An 18,962-nucleotide genomic window follows, 5' to 3' on the forward strand; every position below is an offset into this window, starting at 1 on the left:
AATGGCAGGAAAGTATCATCTCACAGAAGAGAAAATGGAGGCACAGTTGAGTAATTGCTCGAAGTCTCTCTCACAGTGATTTGGTGCCATCGCTGGGAATAGAACCAAAGCTTCTTTCAGGCAAAATGCTTTGAACTGAAAGTATTGAGATTATGCTTTTTCATGAGATGTCCACCTATTTCTCGTTATGACCTGGTTAAAAATACTGAGTCTTTCTTGTGTCACTCCCTGGTTTTCTTTAGAAACAAAAGTGGATGTGCAGGGAATATGTGAATGAATTAACTTATTTTTTCCAGTGGAGGGCAACATAAATGATTAGACGGCTGAGGCACATGACTTATGAGGAGAGGCTGAGGGAACTGGGCTTATTTCTGCAGAAGAGAAGAGAGAGGGGGATTTGTTAGCAGCCTTCAACTACCTGAACGGGGGTTCCAAAGAGAATGGAGCTAGGCTGTTCTCAGTGGTGGCAGATGACATAACAAGGAGCAATGGTCTCAGGTTGCAGTGGGGAAGGTCTAGGCTGGATATAAGGGGGAAAAAAACTATTTCACTAGAAGGGTGGTGAAGCACTGGAATGCATTACCTAGGGAGGTGGTGGAATCTCCATCCTTTTTAAGGCCCAGCTTGACAAAGCCCTGGTTGAGATGATTTAGTTGAGGTTGGTCCTGCTTTGATCAGGGGATTGGACTAGATGACCTCTTGAGGTCTCTCCCAACCCTAATCTTCTATGATTCTACCATCAAATGTTTGGTGTTTAGTTTGAGTTCTGTCTCAGCCACAGGTTGGTTCAGAGATTGTTCAAACCAGTTTATCCATCCTTACTGTTTTTTTAAAAAAAACAAAACAAAACCAACAACATCATAGGTCTAGTGGGAGTGAGAAGAAGCACAATCTAGTGGTTAAAATGCAGGATAGGGAGTTGAGATTTGGATTCCAATTTCCACCATCGTTTTGTGACACTGGCAAATAGCTTAAACTGTCTGTGCCTTCGTTGCCCCTTCTGTATAAAAACAATTTAAAAACAAAGGGGGACCCCAAAACCCTTCACTGTCTGTACCTGAGATGGGTGTTGAACCATAATCCATCAGTATTTGCAAAGTGCTTTGAGAGTCTTTTTCATGGAAGGTGCTATAGAAGTGCAAAATATCATTAGTATTTATTCATTACCTACTATTGAATACATGTTCACAGCATACTTACAAGAGAGTTCAATCAACTGTCATCTCCTTTGATATGTAAAATCCATGGGAATGAAAACCTCTCTGAAATGTGTGATTCTGGAGATCAAATATTTATGTAAACTTGTAAGGTGGTGGTGTTGTAGCATTGCTGAGCTATCAATGGAATGTTATACTCCACTATAAACTTAAACTCAGTGGAGCCAAAACTTTGATTATGAATCAAAAAGCCATTTTACATGGCTATGGCTTTTCACTGGCAGCATACTTGATTTTCGTATTTAAAAAAAAATTGCTTCAAAACAAGCATGGTCCCTGTACCAATGAAGCGTTTGAAGTAAAGCATGGCTGACCCAATGTTCTTATTTTCATACTGGTATATTTTTCCATCTTTTTTTTTCCCCTCTCTCTCCGTTGGCTTTTAATCATGTTTAAATGAGGGGGAAATAGAGAGTATTTGTTCTCATTTGAACTAACTTTATTTTGCTGGTAATTTGAGTGGGCAGACATCTTGGGATTTGCTTGATGCACGTCAGCTTTGTGACTGACACTTGTCAACATATTTATTTCTTATACTATTACCAGGCAGAAAGTTGCTTTTATGAAGAGCTGATGCCAGTTGTTCATCCCTAGCGCTCACTTATTGGGAGTTTTCTGCAGAACTGGGTTCAAAGGAGTTTGGGGAGGAGAGCAAATGCCCAGCCAAATTAGGTTTTCTTTATTTTAAAGCCTGCATGTGCATATGAATGTGCATATATTATAATAATAATAATAACGTATACAACTTTCTTGTTAGTTCTGTCTTTACCAGTTTGATAATGCAATTGTGGAAGGAGTTACATTATCAGGGAGCTTGTTGCTATCTTCAGCAAATTCACATGTGCATCTGACTTATTTAGCCATTATGGCTCTGATTCAGGAACGCACGGAAGTATGTGTTTAATTTTAAGCATGCACTTAAGCCCAGTTGATTTCAGTAGCACTTAAGTGCTGTTTAAACACATGCTTAAGTGCTGTTCTGATTAGGTTACTTTCTTGACCCATGGCCCAATTCCCTATAATGGAGTTCGATTCTGCCAGTCTGTTTTACAGTATCAACAATGTTGTGAATGTTTGCTTTTATTTATGTTCTGAGCTGGTTTGTGTTTACTGAAAAGAGAATGGGAGAAAAATCTAGTTTGATGAAAACAATTTCTATTAATAAAGAGGGTAGTCAGTATTGATTGGCATACTCCTGCTATTGAGAGAGGCAGTTTGGGATTATTATTCTGTTTACAGCTGTATCACTTCATGATTATAAAAATCTCTCAAACCCTGACAAACAAGAGGGGAAAAAAAGACGCCATGAAATGTTGTGGTTTGGGCTGTTTGGCAAGGAGATCGCTGTTTCAACAGATGCTGTTTTTCTACAGAAGCTTTTTCTTTCTTTTACCTCTCGTTAGCCTTTTTTTTTTTTCTCCATTTCTCCAGGGAGCTGACCCCCTACCCTTTGTCTTACTCTTTACAGGGATTTTTATATAGGAACTGCATGTCTTTGTAAGAGTTACTGATACTGAATTCTGAACAAAAGAAAGCAAAATTCAATAGTGTTTTCCTGTTAGAATTTCTGACAGCCATATAAAAGGCTTGTCCTTCACCCTTATGAAATTGGGATGTCTCACTATTCTCCAGTGAGATTTCTAGGTACATTTTCCCCCAGAAAAGCTGATAGAATAAAAGGTTAACAATAAATAATCATCTGTAAAGGAAGCAGAAATGGACTTTTGTCAAAAGAATCTACAGACTTTTTAACCCCCACATTTCCTAAATCTGCACACACACCATTTTCCCCCTCGTCAGTAATGTTTTTGTGAGACGGGCACAAAGCACATCTAAAATACGCAGATCCTTAAGCGGAACTACAAAGGGAAGGCAAATTGGTCGTCGTCACCAATTCAGTGCCCATTTTTCCCATCTGTGGAGAGCTTTTCCAGAATTTTTCATATGGTCCTTTGCACTGTAATAACAAATGAAATCAGGTAGTGAATCACTCACGTTTCACTGCTTCTCCAAATGACTTAGACTTCCGTAAACTACCCAGGAATGTTCTGTAATTCTGTTGCTGTAGTAGAAAGCCTCAGAACCAGAGACAGGACTTAATGAGCATGTAGCTTCTTCTTTAGCTTGTGTAATGTTTGTATGTACCAATCTCTCCTCTGTCGCACACTCCTGTAGATGTTTTTTTCTGAAATCTACCTTGCAAAAAATAGCCTTTGTCTATAAGGTGTTCAAAAGAGAATCTCAGTGCCTTCATTTTAATAAGATATCTATACAGAAAGCAATAGGCAGCATTTTAGAAAAGGATATAGCAAAATTAATACTTGCTTCAAAACCAGTTGTATGTTATAGTGGCACTTAACACACATTACAGTGTGAAATCGTCCACTGTAAGATGTGTGCGTTCTGCAGAGTGGCCTTATACCCAGGTTCAAGAAAATAATTTGGAATGCCCAATATGCAGTCAGTGCAGACTAGGAGGAAATTTAAAAAGGGTTAATGAACCTGATCAAGTATGTTTTCACTTGGAAATATATCTGTAATTGTGTCCTAAGAGTAGAACTACAGGGTGAGGTGATATGCATCATGCTAATCAAAGAGTTTTGCACGTATTGCACATTGTCCCAGAGAATTATATATGTGGATCCCTAGTTACACAGTGAGATGTTAATTATGGGTGGGGAGGCATCTAACCTGGCTGAAATGCAGAACCAGACCAGAAGGCAACAGCATACTGCTGCTGACAAACAGAGATGGTCTAAAATGTATGGTTGGTTTTTTTTTTTTCAACTTGTTTCACTGTTAGATTGCATTTGTGGTCAGGCCTTAGCTACTACCTGTGTTTGCCATAGATTTACTCTAGCTAGGCTTCATTCTGCTATGTTATTTTGTGATTTTTCTCTTTATTTTTAATCCCGTGCCAAGGTGTCTGGAACTGTGTGGGACAGACTGTCTGCAGAATTGTATTGCTGGATGCTCTCAAAAGAAGACAATAATTTGTCTTTGGCATTGAGAGGTGTAAGCAGTGTAATGGGCTGCTGTCAATTGCCAGTGTAAGCACTGCCCCTAAAAGAAACTGCAAGGAGGCTGGCAATGGCATTGAGAGAACCAATAATACTAGATAATACTTAGTCCTGCCATGAGTGCCATGAGGGGACTGGACTAGATCAGCGGCTCTCAACCTTTCCAGACTATTGTACCCCTTTCAGGAGTCTGATTTGTCTTGTGTACCCCTAAGTTTCACCTCACTTAAAAACTAGTTCCTCACAAAATCAGACATAAAAATACAAAAGTATCACAGCACACTATTACTGAAAAATTGCCTTTTCTCATTTTTATCATATAATTATAAAATAAATCAATTGGAATATAAATATTGTACTTCCATTTCAGTGTATAGTATATAGAGTACTATGAACAAGTCAATGTCTGTATGAAATTTGTACTGATTTCACTAGTGTATTTTAAGTAGCCTGTTGTAAAACTATGCAAATATCTAGATGAGTTGATGTACCCTTAGTTGAGAACCATTGGACTAGATGACCTCTCCAGGTCCCTTCCAGTCCTACGATGATGATGATCTATTATTCCATGAATAAAGCCTAAGGAGCACTTAGTGTGGTCCCACAGTTGCTTGGGAATTTCTGTGAGTTTAAAATACTATTCTTTTAAATGTTAGAATTAAAGGCAAAGTACTGTTTGGTCAAATTGCTGCTTTGTTCTTCCCAGATTTTAGTCCATCTTTGCTCAAGAGGGAAAAAAATCATTTGACAATAGAGGCAAAAATGTGCAGCTTGAAATGGGTCTTTGGGTTGCAGTATCCTTAGTGAATGGAAATTAAATTAGACTGGGGAGATCACTATATATAAAGCAGGAAGTCAGAGAACTTTGCAATATAGTGAAATAGACTGGATGATTCAAAGATGAAAAGACAAGATCAGTCATCTACGGACGGGGACAGGGACTACGATGTTTGATCAAAAACAACAGTAGTTTACATAGTATGAATGATGATATAAAGATGAATGCGTTCTGGCTGCCTCTGCTGTGTTTGCTTGATGGTATTTTTTTTTTCGTGATCCTTAAGATGAGGTGGTTTAGAACAGCTACCTAACTCCAAGGGCTGATTTTTGGTTCATTGATATAGACAGATCTAGAACCAACTTGTAATGTAATACTGTAGCAGGCTATGAGCATATTACTAAGCACACTGTTTAGCTAATTCTCTGCCTTTCGTCTCTTGTCACAGTAGCACTTACCTTTAGGAGGTCAGGTGACTGTCTCTTCAGAAGAAAAAGTCCGTATTGCTTCATGGATTGACTAACAGAAGGAGTTGCTGAAGATGCACTTTCCCTGGGGACTATGTTCATGACAAGTGCAGCTATCGCTGGTTGGGGGCTTCAAAGCTGATCTTGTTTCTGAATCCAAGACTTCTCATTGGTAATGCTGCTGTCATGCAATATGGATCTCTTACATTATTTTAAATTAACCTTTATATATCAAAACAACATCCAGTCAATTTCTATCATACTCAAACGTTATGAACGTGGAGTCCAGTGAGTAATGTAACTGGCTGCTGAAAAAAGGGTAGATCTGAAATATTTGGCTGTAAAAACCCAGTGAAAAAAATAATACATTCCACTTGTTTGGTGCTTTTATTCTGAGGATCCTGTGTATTAACTACTTCGGTAAATTATGTAATAGGGATTACTTAGTCCCTTACTTACTTTTGGGTGAAATGTACACTGTTTAAGAGCACAAAATAATGCTACACAGGTTTGAAATAGAGAAGGTTATTGTACTGAGTTGAAACTGTATGGTGGAACTTAGGAGGCAGAACATAATTATCTGGGCTCAGAGAATCTCTTCCATGGGTGGATATCTTCATACCGGTGTGAAAGGAAACTGCCTAACCTGCATGTCTACACATCTTACTCCCACTCCTAGATTTCACAGAAGCCCCTCCACTGGAGCTCTTTAGGGTTATGGTTCCAGTTAAAATGATGGGAAGGGGAAGAGCAAGGGGCAGGAGGCTCTCTGCAGTGGCATCTCGTGCAGAGCAGTCCAACTTCTGCAGGGATGTTTAAAACAGCTCACAGCTGTATCAAAATAACACTGTGGGCAAGTCCCTCTGCGGAGACCCAGGCAATGACACGATGGCTCCTGTTGGATCATGCTACTGGAGCCTGGGGGACAGCGAGGCTTAAAGAACAGTAGCTATCCATGTAAAAGACTCCTGGCAGCTACATGGATCTGTGAAAGGGGTCCCTCCCCATGGATCCACAGGTTCTGAGAGGTTGGGAGTCCTCACCTCTCTGAGTCCAGACTCCTCTTCCTTGAGGGAATGATGTGTAGGAAACTCCATGAAGGGAACTTCATAATTTTCCTGTCCCTCTGGTGCTTGTTTGCAGGTGTCTCATCAAAGCAGCCTAGGCTGCTGAACGAACTCATAATAGAATATTGCTATGTCCCATGACCATTCTGCTTTCTCAGCCAGTGAAGACCAGGCCTATAGAAGAGGAGAACTGCAATAACTGCACAGCTGTATGAACATTCCCTGCTAGCTGTCAGTTGCGCTTGAGGTCTGCATACCACAATCCCAGCCAAGGAGAAAGTGCTCCAGTTGCATTTGGCAGAGGGGAACTGAGGAACTATAGAGATGAGAGAATTGACAGCTGCCAAAATGAAGGAGTGGACTTAGCCTTTCCTCTAAAGCCTGCAGGTGACAGACTGTGCTGGCCAAAGCAAAACACAATATATCCAGTCATAACTGACTGAAAAACAGCTGCATCTTTCAAATATGGTATAAAGATCATGTAGTTTTCAGGTAGGTTCACTTATTATTGCTCTATAAACAGATTTATTGTTCATTATTTGCAGTGTTTGGACTTTGATGAGGTCGTTGTCATATTACATGTGGTTTACTTTTAGAGAAAAAGATTGGGTAATCGGTAATATTCCACTGCTTAAGACAGCAAAGTGCAATTGCTTTAGCCTGGGATTTTAAAAAAAAGCCTAAGGGAGTTAGATGCCAAAAACCCATTGAAATTCAGTGGGAGTTCGGCACTGACCTTAATCTTCGCCGGGGGTGTGGGGGGGAGGGGGAGAAGGGCAACAAAATATCAATAGATTGCACTGAGATTGTTACACAGAAACTCTTGTTTACTTCCCCAGTCTGTTTTTATCAATTGTTAGCTAATTATAGCACTTATTTGCATTTACCCATGTGATTGAGCATGACGTTAACATTAGCATGAGATATAAGTGTCTGTGTGTTCCTTCCCTTGCAGAAGACATCCTTTTTCCATCACAATTTCTTCCAGCAGTTGATTACATGGAAGTGTAGTTTGAATGCAGTTTAGCTGTCAACTTCTGGTACCTATAGAGTGATTTCTAGGGCCAGCTTCTCAGCTAACATAAACTAATGTTTATGAGAATTCAGTAAAGCATGCTGAATTACACCAGATGAAGATCTGGCCCTTAATATGTTAAACTTTTTTTGTGTTCAATTTATGAGCGCACAAGTAACCTGTGACTAAGGGCTTGTCTATACTACACGCCGGATCGGCGGGCAGCAATCGATCCAGCGGGGGTCGATTATCGCATCTAGTATAGACACGATAAATTCCAGTACTCCACCGGAGCGAGAGGTGCAGGCAGAGTCGACGGGAGCGTAGGCTATCGACTCACCACAGTGAATAGATCTAAATACGTCAACTTCAGCTACGTTATTCACATAGCTGAAGTTGTGTAACTTAGATTGATTTCCCGCCCCAGTGTGGACCAGACCTTAGCTAGCTATGCCATTTCTCTCTCTAGATAAAACCTATCCTATTGGAGAGTAGAAATATTTTTATGCATAGTTTATGATAACTCCTATAAACAGCAAACCAGTTGTGCATGAAGGAATGGAGTTTCAAAGTTGCCAATTTTCTTAATTTTATCAGACATCTTGCAATATTTGGTATTTTTCTTGATGTCCCAACTGCTGGAGTCGTATGATTTCATGTTTTAAAAAGGACATTTCCAGCCCTCGGGTTTTCAAAGAGAAGGTTGAAGATAAGCCAAGTACACTCTAAAGAGGCAAAACCCAGAGGGCATGTAAAAGGAACCCTAGGTATACTTTTTTTTATTTCCTTATTTTTAGGGCCTGATATGATTTTTTAACACTTCTGGTTGACAGTACTGGAGTTTGTGGTATAATGTCTTCTGCAACTTTATTGCATTTTATTTTTTTTAAATGTATACTCTCTAGAAGAGCCACTATGTTTAACAAATCTGAAATGCATGCTGCAAAATCCTTATCAGACATTTAAAATGAGAAGCTTGTGCCATTTTTAGGAAACATTGTTTATAGCCCTCATGTATTTCTTTTACAAGTACAAAAATGAGTCTCTTATTTTCGACTGTACAGACACTTCTTTCTCCAGCTTTAAGCTTTATTTGGATTTGGATGATTTGAAACTAAAGTGCTAGAGGCTAGTAATAAATCTTCACCTACAATATTGACAGTGAACAACAGAGAAGAAAATATTGGTCTTGATTCCACTCTCACACTGGATTTACTCCTGACTTACACCAGTGCAAGTGACAGGAGGATCAGGACTATTGGTTTAACTTTTGTCCTTCATTGGTGCTTTATGATAGACTTTTTCAAAGTTTTTTTTTCCAACATCCCTTGAAAAAAGAAACAAAAATAAACAACAACCCCTACCCAAACAACTGTTTGTGTTGTGCTTGTAGTTTCATGTGGAAATATCAGGTTCACTTTCTTGACTTTGCTGGAGGACTTTGGCAAGGTGTTTGCGGGACCTGAGGAGGGATATCCCATGATACTAGCAACTCTAATGGGACTCTCCTGCCCTTTGCTGATTTTTATGAGTCAGCATTCCTTCATCACTCAGAGAGACAGACACTTAAGATTATAGCCCCATCTGATAACATTATCCAGGAGGCAAAGTCTGACCACAAAGGAGAAGGAAATGATGACTTGGTATGTTTGATAGTGAAAATACTGTATTAAAATCAAGTCAAAATGTTTTTAAAATATTTCAGTGCATCCTTATTCATCATAAATGAGCAATAAAAAGACAGGTTTCAGAGTAGCAGCCGTGTTAGTCTGTATTCTCAAAAAGAAAAGGAGTACTTGTGGCACCTTAGAGACTAACAAATTTATTAGAGCATAAGCTTTCGTGAGCTACAGCTCACTTCGTGAGCTGTAGCTCACGAAAGCTTATGCTCTAATAAATTTGTTAGTCTCTAAGGTGCCACAAGTACTCCTTTTTTCAATAAAAAGACAGAATCCCAACTTTTTCTTTTCATTTCACTTTTTTTTTAAAGTAATAAACACTCTATGGATGCAGCATTAATCATGACCACAAAAGAGGGACAGTTGTGCAAACAGACAAACTTTAGTTTAGAAAGTTTTGGGACTAGAAGTAAGCATATTGGAAGAAATTATGGATCACACAGAAGGGGGAAGAAGAATTTGGTCTTGATCTAAACAGCGCAAAGGTCTTTTGGGAATTACAAATGGTATTTTGGAGTGGCTGATGAAGCATGCTGAAGAGCGTTTGCGGGATAATAACTTCTATTCTTGATCATAACAGAGAAGAATCCTGTAGGTTTTGAGACTGTGCCAAAAGAGAACATTCTTCCATGACTCCTGAGCTACATTAGAGGAGTTCTGCATTATTGTCCATGTTAAACTATCACTTGAAGTTAGTGGGAAAGTGAGGGGAGTCTGATGTGTTCTGTCCCTTTGTTCTGTGGATGGAAAAAGTAAGCTGCCTCTTGATTTTTTTTTTTTTTTTTTTTAAGAAATCTATTGAATATCTTTGTATATTCTCAGTGTTTCAGGACAAAGGTGGGGGACTTCACTGCTACTGATGGATTTCCTCCTACTCTTTAGATGCTGCCAAACCATACCTCCCAGTGGTGACTTTTATCCCTCACTCATGGTAGTTCCCAAGAGCATGTTTTTTTGCCTTTAGGTTGTACCAGAATGCACAAAATAAAGGAGGATGCCCTAGAAATGCCTTTTGCTGCCAAAATGGCTGTATCCTTCTCCCTAGCCTTTGCAAATTTCTCTTTCAACACTGAATACGTGTGTGTGTATTTTTAAAGAGTAAATTACATACTTGTGGGAAGTAAAATGAATGACTTGTGGATTTTACAGTAAAGATTCCAAGAGCAGAAAGGGTTTTTTATACACTGCCTACTCAAGGTTATATTATAACATCCCATTAGAAGTTACTGCTGCTTTAAGCAGCATGGCTCGACAATATACCATATTGTCTAAAGGACTCTTCTAAGATGTGCTGGTTTCGTAGCATTGTATCACCTCTCCCTTTTCTTCAAGGAAGCCAAACGCCCTACTCCCAAACAAAATGAATCCACAACTGTCAGTTTCCACTCAAGATTTTCTGATTCCTCCAAAAGAATGACTTTTGTATGATAGATTACAGCCTCCTGGTAGGTAAAGTCAAAGATGCTCAGAGGTGGCATATTTGAAGAAAAAGTCTCTCACCTCATGACATGAACTTTACTAGTGCAACAATATATTAATCTGTAATGGAATGATCCGATTTTAGAAACTCTGTGGGATGTGCTGTCAGGGGGAATGAAATAAGTGAGGAGAATGGGTGCAAAGCAGAAAAAAGCACCTGATGCCTGAGGAAAAAATGACTTTATGGACTGAATGTGTCATTACAATGGTTTTATATACATACATTCAAAGATTTAGCAATAAGTATAACTTGGTTTTAATTCTAAAGATTGGGCATGTGGGGAGGTGGGAGGAGTTGGTAATAGTAGACAGAAGGGCCAGGGTAGCTAGGATTTTAATAATGTATATTTGGCTCTGACAGCATCCCAATGCAAGATGGCCAGAGACTCCCTGGTATCTGGTAGCGAGTTTCAGCTGGCTGGACCAGGTCAGTGCACCCCAATTCGTTTGTCATAAACGGCATCTAATGAGAGTCATGTAAGGTATCATTGGAAAACAAATAACACACTGATGGTTAATATTCTTGCATGGTGCATGTATAGTAAACGCCCAAAGGACTGTACAAATCTGAAGAAATTATGGAACTAAAATGTGTTTACCAGACAAGTCTGGGAAGTGGGTAAACATGTCTCTCCCAGACAAAGGACAGGCTGAAGCCTCTAGCCACGTGTCATCAGAGTCAATTAGCAATCGCATGTCAAGTGGCCGTTCATTTGCATCAGAGGGCAAGGACAGATCAAACAAAAGCAAGGGAAGAAACCAGCATGGAACTTACTTCACCATGAGACTCCATATCTCCATCTGCACAACTTCAATGAACTTTACTTTGCAGGTAACCCACAGCAGAATCCATTTCAGAAGTTCACTGGACTATAAAAGAGGAAGGCAAAGAACCCCAAGTTATCATTCACCTATGATCACAAAGGAACTGAGCACTTTGGACTTTGTGAGAGATCCTGAACAGAGAGGTGATCAGCCATCTTGCTGGAAGGTAACGTGGTAAAAATCTTATCTTGAACCAAGACTCTGGTTTTTTTAATGTCTTAGTCTCTAGAATGCATTTTTCACTCTGATTTACTTGTAGTCATTTCTGGCTCTATCCTTTATACCTGAACTCTCTCAAAATCCTATCTGTTCTGATGAATGAACTCATTTTATTTTTAATCCAAACCAATCCAGTGCTGTGTTTTTGAATTGAAATGGTAACTCCAGTTAAAGTGATAAGCTATTTCTTTAGAGGAGGAAATGAACCTTATTATTCCTCTGAATGGCCCAGGAAACAGCTGGGGGTGCTGAAAGCAGAAACCATGTATTTGATAGTTGTTACTTCATAGCAGGGGGTGCTGCTGCACCCTCAGCACCCCTAGTTCCAGCACCCCTGTTGGAGAGCACACAGTTTGGGAAAATTCAGGAGTGGGGGGCATTGGGGTCATCTTTCCCGGTGTAACCAAAAAGCTGGTGGATACCAGTGTGTGGCTGGAGTGTAACAAGCAGGCTGCTGGAATCGAGGTTACTAGTCCAGGGTTACTTATCACACAGACACTCAGTGCATGCTTGTATGCTGGCTGGGGAATCTAGACAAGGGAGCTACAGCAGCAGAGCAATTTAAGGCACCCAGGGTTACAGGGCAGGCAGTGACACAACCCTCACTAGTCTGGATTGCATCCCAGAACCTGACAATGGTCTGGCTGAACCACCATTTCCACACGGCTTGCTATTTTACCTGAGGCTTACACTTTAAGCCCGGAGGAAACAGCCCACTGATAAGACTTGGAGCTGTAAGAAAAGGAAATCATAGAAAAAGAGAAGGAAAGGCAATATAACCTAATCATGATGGAGCAACATGGACAGATTCCTCGACACTAGGTATTCCCTCCCACAAGGAATATCCAACTGGGAGAAGCCATGCCCTGCACACACAGACTGTATTGAAGAATATTTCACTACTTTTGAAAGGCTGTGTGAATTGCATAAAATTCCAGAAGACAAAGTCCCCACACTGATTGGAAAGCTATCTGGTAAAGCACTGAAAAAAAATGTTTAATGAAAAGCCAGTTGAACAGGCTTTGAAATATGCTGAATTTAAAAGGGTTTTAATGCAAAGGTTTTAAATTATCCTTGAAGTATATAGAATGAAATGTAGAGGTCTCAATATGCATGAGCGAATGAATCATTAGAGAATATGTATACAAATTCTGGGAAGACAAAATGGGCCAAGGCAAAGGTGGCAGAGAGTTATGATCAGTTGTTTGATTTTTGTGCACAAGAACAATTCCTGAGCATATGTTCTTAAAAAAAAAAAATCAGACAAACTATGAGGGATAAATCCCTGGATTTGATCCAAAATGCTATGTCTCTTGCTGATGCACATATGCAAGCTAAAGCATACAGTGACTGCAAGCTACAGAAGGGAGTGCAGAAGACCAGCGTTATGGGAGAGCTCCATTTTGTCCTTGGGAAGGAAGAGAACAATTGGGAGTCTCTGTATTCTCCTCCCTAAAATAGATTCTCCCTGGGGAATCTCCCTTTCAGGAGAACAATCCAAGAAGGTGTTTAACCTGTGGTTCCCCGAACACCTGAGGAGTAATTGCCCTAAAATGAAAGAAGCTAAGCCTACACCCCATCCAACCCAAGTTAAAGCAGCTGTCCTTAATCTAGAATCCCAAGAGATACCTGCAGGTCATCGGATTAATTTTGTGAGGACTTTACTTTGGGGGGTAACCCATTCCTGTCCATGGGAGGTAGACAAGGAATTTGTTAAAGCTGCCAAGGTACATGGCAAAGAATGTGTGGATGGAGATTACTCTGATCAGGGGAGGCACGGTTAAACAGTCAGACACGATCCCTGGCGAGAAAGCAGAACCTAGCATCGGGACTACATGAAATCACTGTAGCTTTGGCTAAAGTACATGTGGAATGAGAAGATCTGGAGAAAATTTTGAAAGTTGGTGTGCTGGATAGTATTTCCATGGCAATTCTTGTAGGGAATGATAGTTTGGCTTTGTCCTAAGCAGTTAATGTAGTAACTCGCAGGAAAAAGGACTATTGTTCTGTGATCTCAGGAGAGAATTGTATAGACAAAATGCCGTTGAGGTGGGAGGGGATGGCTCCAGTCCCAGATCAGCAAGAGAAAGCAAGGAGCTTTCAAGTGTGGAAGGGGCCAAGAAGGTCAGCTCCTTCATAGCAGAGAAGGGTAGCAAGCATACCAAGCTAGAGGGGAAGGAGTTTTCCCCTGTTACTGGAGAGTCTGTTCAGGTTGTCCGCTGCCAAGGTTTTGTAAATGAACAGAGAGCAGACCCCATGCTAGAAAGCATCCTTGGGAACATCCTTGAGGGAACCACAGGAAGGGAAACAGGGAAAGTGTTTTTTGAAGAGGAAAGGAAGCTGCAAAGAGAAGCACCCCGGGGAAGTACGAAAGCCCTGGGTAACCTCACAAACAGCTAATTGTGTCTGACCAGCACTGTGGGGAGTTAATGTTGCTACCCTGCAATCGCCCTTTTGCTGGTCACTTGGGAGCCTATGATAGGTTAAGGAAGAACTTGTTCTGGCCAGGGATACAGAATAATGTGAGAATCTTGCACATTTTGTGACTTGTGTCAGAAGAGGAAAAGACCTGCCGGACCCCCAAAAGTCCCTTTACCCCTCTTTCCTGTGAGATGAGAGGCATTTTATAGGGTAGCAATGGGCATTGTGGGCCTTATGCCTGGTCCTACCCAAATGGGAAAAGTAGATCTTGGTGGTAGTGGATTTTTCCATTAGATACCTTGAAGCAGTTGCTCAAAATAACATAGAAACTGATTATGTAGCCAAAGCCCTTTTCACTATTTTTAGCAGAGTGGGTTTCCCTAAAAAGATTTTATCTGATTGTGGGTCAAATTTCATGTCTCAGCTATTCGGTGAATTATGGAAGTTGTGTGGGTTGAACAAGCAAAAGCTGCCCTGTATCATACAGAGACAAATGGTCTGGTGGAGAGGTTTAATGGGCCACTAAAATCAATGCTGGGGATGTCTGCCAACAAGCGGGACCTGGATAGGGATGAAAGTTACCCTAGCTATTGGCTTATAAGGAGGTGCCCCCAAGAATCTACAGTGTTTGCCTATTTGATCTTTTGTACAGAAGGAAAATGAGGGGACCCCTGGATCTTATCAGAGACTCGTGGGAAAGGGCCACTGAGGCAGAAAGGAAGCCTGTGACTGAATATGTACAGAGGTTCAGGCAAGAGTTAAAGGATATGACAGAGGTGGTTCAGACTAAGCTCAGGGACAGTCAGTCCAAACAAAAGGCATGGTATGATCAACATACCGATAAACGCTCTTTAGAAGTAGGGGAATTGGTATTGGTACTTATCCCTGCGAAAAAATACAAAATGCAAAGCTCATGGGAGGGACCTTTTGAAGTGATGTAAGAGGTGACAATATACCTATAGTTCAAAAGGCCTCACAGTTATGCTGCCCCACAGCTTTTACATACCAACAGGTTTAAATCATACCATAGAGAAACGATGATAAACATGATTTGTTGCGTTGAAGGGGAAACTGAGGCATAGATTTGATGGCTGAATGCCAAGATGACTTATCACTTGAAGGCATTAAGATATGCAAAGTACTAACCCAGACTGAAAAGAGATTCCCTGTATACTGAAGAGTCACAGACAAGCTTTCTCCAGCAACACTGGGAAGACCTATGTGATCACCCATAAAACTGGCACAGTAGGTCTTCAGAATGCACCAAGTTAAGCTTATTCTACCAGTGGCACAGTGCAAGAGCCAATCTGTATTGCAATACTGAGCACGCTGAACTTGAGGGTAATTAAAAACTGTGATAGCTCTTGGACATTGCCCATTGTATCTGTCCCGAAGGACTTGTCTACACCGGCACTTTGCAGTGCTGCAACTCTCTTGCTAATGGGGTGTAGAAAAGCACCCCCCCCCGAGCGCTGCAGGTTTCAGCACTGTAACGTGCCCGTATAGACGGTGCACAGTATAGCTACGCCCCTTGTGGAGGTGGAGTTTTTTTTCGAGCGCTGTGCCACGACTACACAAGCCACATTAAAGCGCTGCCATTGACAGTGAAGACCTATGCTAAGAAAGATAACAGTAAGATTTTGTGTGGAGTGTAGAAAACTCAATGCTATCAGCGTGCCAGATGTTTATACTATGTCCAGAATTGATGACCTGCTGCACATCTTGAGCAATGCTAAATATCTTGGCATGTTTGACCTTGTGAAAGGTTATTGGTGGATTTCTTTGGACCCTGATGCATAGTAAAATTCTGCTTTTATTGCTGATATGGATGAATTCAAAATGTTACATTTGGGTTAATTAATGCAGGAACCACTTTTCAGAGGCTGGTCAACAAAGGGTTAAACAGATTGCAGGACTTTGTATATTGGCCTTTGTCAGTGATATAGCCATGTTTAGCAGCTTTTGATCTCATCACAAGAAAGGCTTGGTAATTGTGCAGATTACATTGCCTATCTTTTTCTATGGCTTCTTTCTCTTTTAGAGCCAGTGCTTATGAGTGTCTGTGTGATAAATAACCCTGGACTAGCAACTCTGATTCCAGCAGCCTCCTTGTTACACTCCAGCCACACTCTGGTATCCACCAGCTTTTTGGTTAAATGGGGCAAGATGACGCCAACGCCCCCCACTCCTGAATTTTCCCCACACTGAGTGCTCTGCAGTATCCTTTCCTGGACCATTCAGAGGAATAAGAAGGTTCATTTTCTCCTCTAAAGAGGAAAAAATGCACAGTTTATCACTTTAACTGGAGTTAACAATCCCTTCAATTCAAACACATCACTGGGTTTGTTTAGATTAAAAGTAAAATGAGTTCATTAATCAGAGTAGATAGGATTTTAAGAGAGTTCAGGTATAAAGAATCGAGTCACAAATGGTTACAGGCAAGCAAGAGTGCAAAATGCTTTCTAGAGACTAAGTCATAACAAAACTACAGTCTTGATAGACAAGATAAGATTTTTACCACGCTACCTTCCAGCAACGTGACTGACCACCCCTTTGCTCAGGATTTCTCACAAAGTCCAAAGTGCTCAGTTCCTTTGTGATCGTAGGTGAATGATAACTTGGGGTTCTTTGTCCCTGTCTTTTTATAGCCCAGTAAACCTTTCTGAAGGTTCCCTCCCAAAATAAAATTAATTCAAGCTGGACAGAAGGAAACATGGAGTCTCATGATGAAGGAAATTCCATGCTGATTTCTTCCTCCACTGTTGTTTGATAAAATGCAAATTAATCCATCCTTGCCCTCTCTGATGTAAATGGGTGGCCACTTGACATTTGACTCTGACACCTGGCTAAAGGCTGTTCTTTTTTTGGGAGAGACCTGTTTACCCACTTCTCAGATTTGTGTGATCAATACATTCTAAAACCATATTTCCTGCATATTTGTATGGTCCTGTGGGTGTTTACCAAACATACACCATGCAAGAATATTAATGATCAGTGTGGTGTTAGTTTTCCAATAATACCTTGCATGACATATATCAGATGCAGTTTATGACACAAATTAATTGGGGTGCCCTGACCTGGTCCAACCAGCTGAAACACACTACCAGATACCAGTGAGCCTGTTGCCCTCTTGCACTGGGATGCTGTTAGGGTCACAGTATATAAACAAGACTATAATATAAGTTACTAATTCTTTGTCTGAAGGAAGGATGTTTAGAGAAGTGAGAAAATCCTTCCCCACAGCTGTAGGATACATATAAATCTCCCAGCGGAAGCAATGATCTATATACATGTAAATGTGTTTTGATGTCCTCTTCAAAGTTTAAATGAATCACCCACCTCCAGGAAGCTAGTCATCTTAAGCAGAAACACAACTGTAATTCTTTATAAAGCACACCACGTAGGTCTTTGCTTTCACTTCAGTAGCACCAAGTTTTGGCAATTTGTTTGTTTGTTTAGCTTTCTTGTCTTGGTCTCAGATAATTTCAAATGTACCACTTCCAAGGGGTATATAAAGTCTCTTGGATAGAAAAAACAATTTTATAAAGCTTTCTTTTTAAACATTCAGTTTTAATCTGTGAATCAGTGCATTAATAAACTAGCTGGATCACTCTTCTTTCAGATGATCAGTGTATCTCCTGCTATGTACTGACAGTTTTTCCATTTTAACCAAAAAAATCTAACTTATTCCCCTTTATAGAAAGGAGCTATAGAATTTATGGTGATTAAGCCAATAGAGATCTATAGAAATTACTTTTTTTTTAAAACACACCACCAACAAAAATCCCCTTATGAGCCTAGTGTAAATACATGTAGCTGTGTTGAAGTCTCTAGAGTTAACATGTAGTTAACATTGTAGCACCATTTTAGTCAATGGAGCTATGCTAAATTGTGTCAGCTGAGGACCTGACCTGAATTTTATAGACCATTTTATACTTTATGTAGGTTTGAATTTTTTTAACTAGCCTATATAATTTTATTGCTGGGACACACATGTCTATAAAATTCTACAGTAAGATACGAATAATGTATAGATAGGTTATTCTCCATTAGGATGAGATCATACCATATACTTGTCTGCTCCAAGGGAAAATAATCAAGCAGACTTAAATGTGAAACTGTGCTGAGCATTAGTCAAAATCCATAGAGGCAGCATTTAGTCTAACGTAATACAGTAGAGTGCTGTAGATTTCTTTCCAAGCTTCACTCATCAAAAAGCTTGCTCAGCAAGGGCCCAATCCAACTCAAGTCAATGTGAAGTTAATTGGAGACTTCCCGAGGAGCTGGATCAGACCCTGAGGGTACATCCGATGAAGTGAGCTGTAGCTCACGAAAGCTTATGCTCAAATAAATTTGTTAGTTTCTAAGGTGCCACAAGTACTCCTTTTCTTTTTGTGAACACAGACTAATACGGCTGCTACTCTGAATCCTTCTTTACAGCATTTTGTATTAAGGGATGTGGTGTAATTAATCTGTACAGGTTGTGTAATTTTGAGTTCACATTTTTACTTTTTTTTTTTTTTTTTTTTTTTTTTAAACTACGTACATTAAAAATGTTTCTCTGCATCAGGTGCCACATCCTATGATGTGCTACAGGTATCCTGTGGCAGGCCCTCAGGGTCTGATCCAGCTCCGCGGGAAGTCTCAAATTAACTTCTCATTGACTTGAGTTGGATTGGGCCCTTGCTGAGCAAGCTTTTTGATGAGTGAAGCTCGGAAAGAAATCTACAGCACTCTACTGTATTACGTTAGACTAAATGCTGCCTCTACGGATT

Source organism: Dermochelys coriacea, chromosome 10 (genome assembly GCF_009764565.3).
Source record: "Dermochelys coriacea isolate rDerCor1 chromosome 10, rDerCor1.pri.v4, whole genome shotgun sequence".
Classification (NCBI taxonomy): Eukaryota; Metazoa; Chordata; order Testudines; family Dermochelyidae; genus Dermochelys; species Dermochelys coriacea.